Here is a 4,935-nt window from a genome sequence, read left to right on the forward strand (position 1 = left end):
AGAAATGACCGATTTCGGATTAAAAATGTATAAATAATCGTTGGTACTTGAATTCGTGGTTCAGCTGACCAACGAAATCCACGAAAATTCGTACCACACGAAATTTAATGGTTTTACAGTACAACAATTTGCATAGTTTGATTACATAAAAAATTATATGATATATAATTACACGGAAAGCAATATAGAAAAAATATCATTCAAAATAGTTAGCTAAGTTCTTTCTTATATTCTTATAAAGACCTTGAAATACATGTAAAGTTTTATTATGAAATAGGTAAAATGAACTAAAATTAAAAAAATCTGATCACACAATTGCAATATTAGACGTAACCTTACTGTGTACCAAATGCCATTATATTACAATAAGATCCCTTTGTTATGATAGTTTACCTTACAACACTTAAAGTACATGTAAATCTTCTATGTATTTAACATATCTTTGAATTTTGGCTCTTAGAGTAAACTTGATCAATTAAGGGCTGTATGCAAGTTGAAAATTGTCCAGTAAATGTATCCCTGTTAATCAGTAGTGTTTTGTTGTAAGATGTCAATTCGGTCCCTCTATCTTTGTATTCCCCCAGTTAGAAAAAAGACAGCAAGGGTAATATGATACTACAAACAGATAAGACAGACTCTGGTTCAGAGTGAGTCAGAAATTTTGAAAATAATGATAATAATCGCGAGGTGTTTGCAAGACTTGTTACTGTGGCTTGAAAATTTGAAATGTAGTTTCAAAGCAATGTTTGGACTTTTTCATTTGAAGTTTTGATAATATGATGAAATAACTTACTTTGATGAACATTCTGAAATAATTAAGTAAACTGTCTGTACAAATCAACATTCTGTGTGTAAAAAGCTGAAAAGAGTGATTCAGTGAGTTATGATGGACCTTTGTTGAATGCTCTGAACTACTGAACAGGTTTGTGTCTATATTTGAAACACAAATACATAAACATACAAATGAAAAAGTGTAAATGTTGTGTACAGTGAATTATAATGGCTTGGTTTTATGCTTATTGTCATCTTAAATTTTACTTTGAGCTATTTCTGGTCATGATACTAAACAGATTGCTTTCCCTCATATTTAATGAGTACTTTTATATTTTAATTTTGAAGGGTAAACTCTTGCCCCAAGGCACAATTTACGCTGAACAGAAGATCCTAAGGATAGTGTGCACATCGGCTGCCAAAAATGGAGCAAAAGGGGGATGTTACCTCATGATGTATGGACTTTTAGACAAGGTTTTTACCCTGCACAAGTTTGCCAGCTCAAAGGGAACAGGAGAGAGAAAACCGCATCCTGGTGTTGAGCATATACCTGTCATTGACCAAGACAAGCTGGATTTGTTGAGAGGTAAATTTATACAGGTTATTGCATTTATTGAGTATATGTTTTAAAAGTATTACCAGCAAATGCGCAGTCAAAGTGGCCGTTAAAAATAGTTTGAAATAGAAAAGTTCAAAATAGAGATGTTTCTCACTTTTTCGAACCTATTGTGTAGTAAATATGCATACACTTTAAGTAGATATGGTATTTAATAGAAGGTTTGTAACTATACAAAATAATGTTTATGCCCCCGAAGGAGGGCATATAGTGATCCATCCGTCTGTCAGTCTGTCTTTCCGTCACACTTTGCACATAGGTGTCGCGTTTAGGTTTCGAAAAATGCTCATAACTTCTATGTCGCTTCAGATAACAACTTTATATTTGACATGCATGTGTATCTCATGGAGCTGCACATTTTGAGTGGTAAAGGTCAAGTTCATCATTCAAGGTCAAAGGTTAAATATATGGCTTCAAAGCGGCGCAGAAGGGGGCATTGTGTTTCTGACAAACACATATCTTGTTATTTTTTATTCCGCTCACTTTCCAGCCACATTAGGAAAAAAGTTCCTGGCTTTTATTTCATACTAATATTCGCTCTATATCTCGACTTTACTTGGTGCGAACTTTCTTAGCGGATGACCTTATAATTGGGGCTCCTTTAAAAAAATTGCGGGGAGTAAAGTCGAGATATAAAGCGTATTTAAATACGAAATAAACGCTAATCACCTTTTTACTGATATGGCTGGAAAGTGAGCGTAATTTAAAATAATAACAGAAGTAATAAAAGGTATAAAACGGCGTTAAATAACTGTCTCGGTATGGCCGTCGCCATCTTGACTATCACGTGATTACCCCCACTGGTTACTAAATCAAAGTGTTATTGAGTTATTGTTAAAGTCGTGATTGGATCTGTTAGAAAGTAATATGATTTTTTTTCGTTACGTTTTTTTTCTTTCTGGAAGTAGATCGAAAACTCACTTGCAAACTTTCAGAGTATAAATTTCAGTTTATGCCAACAAAGTACTTGTTTACTACTTTAAATCATAAATGTTTACTGAAATGAATAACTTTCAAGTAGACACAATTTGAATAGATATACTGCTTTATGTAGTGATCAATATGAAATATCTTAAGTAGACTTAATAATAAATGAGAGTTAGAATAAAGAAACTCCATCTCATGATTGCTGCGCAGTGACTAAGATGAATGTAAAATCTATTATGCTTTTTCTTTCAGAGATCATGCAGGGGCAGTACAAGGTAAAACCTGTGCAAGTGCGAGAGAAGATCCGCAACCTGCTGAAACACAGCAAATTAAAAAAAACAGTTTTAAAAAATGATGGGAGTTCTATACTAAAATCAGTACCCTGGTGCACATGTGTTCATATTGTGACATAAATATTAAAATAACTACTGTGTCAAAACACGTTTTAAGAATTTCCATTTATCATTGTTTCTTTTGTTTCTTGCATATAGTTTTTAGCTCGGTTGTTTTCGGAGAAAACCCGAAGTATTGTCGTGTCGTCCGCCATAAGCGTCGTGCTAAAACCTTAACATTGGCTCTTAAATCAAAGTGCTTCCAGGTCAAAGGTCAAGATCACTGTGACCGCTAAAAAAATATTCTGACAAGCTTTCATTTCTTCTCAAAACTGCACCCGCAGCCGAGCGTTGGCATCCGTTATGCGGTGTTCTTGTTACAAGGTTTGTGACTGTACATTACTGGACTTATTTGTATTTGTATTGCTTTGAATACTCTTTTTGAGGGTAGTATACTGTTATTTTGCTTCGTTTTATTGTTTAAGTAAAGACAGGCGTGTTCTTCTATGTAATGGCAAGTTTTTTTTTAATAATGGACCTAGAAGATGTGTATGCATGTATTCAGTTTTGTAGACCAGGAATTTATTTTTCCTTTCCAGTGACCATGGTATAAGCTGGACAATTTTCCATGTTATACCAGGCAACCATGGAATATTAAACATGGAAAACCCTGGAACATTTTCCAGGGTTTTCCAGCCAGCATGGAAAAAATACCGTCCGAATACTACATGTTATCTGGAAAACCAGGGAATTTTCCATGGTTTTCCAGATTCCATGGAGTATTCGGACGGTATTTTTTCCTTGCTGGCTGGAAAATCCTGGAAAATGTTCCAGGTTTTCCCTTTCAGGCTGGAAATTGTTCCAGGCTATTTCCGCATAACATGGACAATTTTCCACCGTTTTTTTTTTATAAATATTGACGCTGGAAAAGGCTGGAAACTTAGTCCGAATACTCCAGCCCCATATTTTCCATTTATTTCCATGAAAAACCCTGGACAATGTACGCCCGGGTCTTGACAATATTTGAATTAACCAAGATTAATTGATTTTTTAGAAAAAAAAAGCAAATTGTTGGAAAATTGCTGTTTTACTTATTTATTGTTGTGTCTTACATTCAAATTATTTTAATGATATCAGCTTAATTGACTGTATCTTTTTTTTAATGGTATCTATGCCCGATCTTTAATTTTTTATTCAAGTTTGATTTAATTTTACGACCATCTAGACTATTTACTGCGTGAATACTTGATGTGATTATAGAAAAGAATGAATGACAGTAGTGTTGTTTATGATGTGACTTAAGTAAAAATTAATGGTTTTCGTTGTAAAAAAATAATGCTGAAATGCAGTAATGTAAAATGTGATAGTTTATATATTCATTTATTCAATAAACATGATGTGTAGACGCAAATGAGCAAAACAGTACTGCAATAATACATATTGCAGGCCAGAAAAAGTTTGAAAAATAAAATAAAAGACGCTGTTACAGTCTTCTAAGAAATATATTTCAACCACTAGCCCGAATCATTATGCCTGATAGAGATCTATTGCATCTTTTATATCATAAACGGGCCAGTGTGCTAATAGGTGAATTAAAGCATGTAGGTTTCTGTTCTATAAAGTTAAGTCTATTTAGTTTGTACAGGACTTCCGTTAATTTTTGAAAACATGAAGTATTAACATTCTGGCTTCTGATTTGTGAAGTTTTGCTCATAATATTTGGAAGTTTGGACAGAGTGAGACTCAAAACATGTATGTCTTGAGCATCTCAAAGTTGAAATACTTGAAAATGAAGCTAATTTTAGCTCTTTCAACTAGTGATTTTTGTCAATAATAAAACAAATCAGAGAAACAGATGACTTTTTTAGTTTTATATTAAAAAAGAAATCACTTATAATGTCATCTAATATGGTCACTTATAACTATTAAAATAATTAAACTTCCATAGCTGCAATTTTCAAAGTCCAGTGACAAAGACTGAACCTTTTTACTTTTAACTTTAGCACAGGCTCTGTAGCTAATGAATAATTTATTTATTTGAATAGTTCTATCATATCGTCATATTAACTCCTTGAATTTTGTTTACACATTTAATTATTTTAAATATTTACTTGGATAATAGACATATGGGTGTAAAGACCGTTCATTTTCAAGGACAGGCAGTAACCTTGACACATATTTGTTTATTGTTGCCTCTTACATCGTGTTTTATGTAGCAGACATCATAAAAGTGACTTTTTTATGCAAATGTGATATTTTAGTCATAAAAAGCTACTTTAAACACGCTTA

General features: G+C 33.0%; 1 long non-coding RNA gene across 1 annotated transcript; it reads left to right on the top strand.

Annotated features, from left to right (window-relative positions):
* The first annotated feature begins 293 nt into the window (after positions 1–293).
* Positions 294–4,607, top strand: LOC127854891 (uncharacterized). The gene is made up of 3 exons (XR_008037186.1): positions 294–922; positions 1,120–1,357; positions 2,567–4,607. It is a non-coding gene; the product is annotated as an uncharacterized LOC127854891 (long non-coding RNA).
* Positions 4,608–4,935: the final 328 nt, after the last annotated feature.

The sequence above is a fragment of the Dreissena polymorpha genome, chromosome 13, assembly GCF_020536995.1.
Source record: "Dreissena polymorpha isolate Duluth1 chromosome 13, UMN_Dpol_1.0, whole genome shotgun sequence".
NCBI lineage: Eukaryota > Metazoa > Mollusca > Bivalvia > Myida > Dreissenidae > Dreissena > Dreissena polymorpha.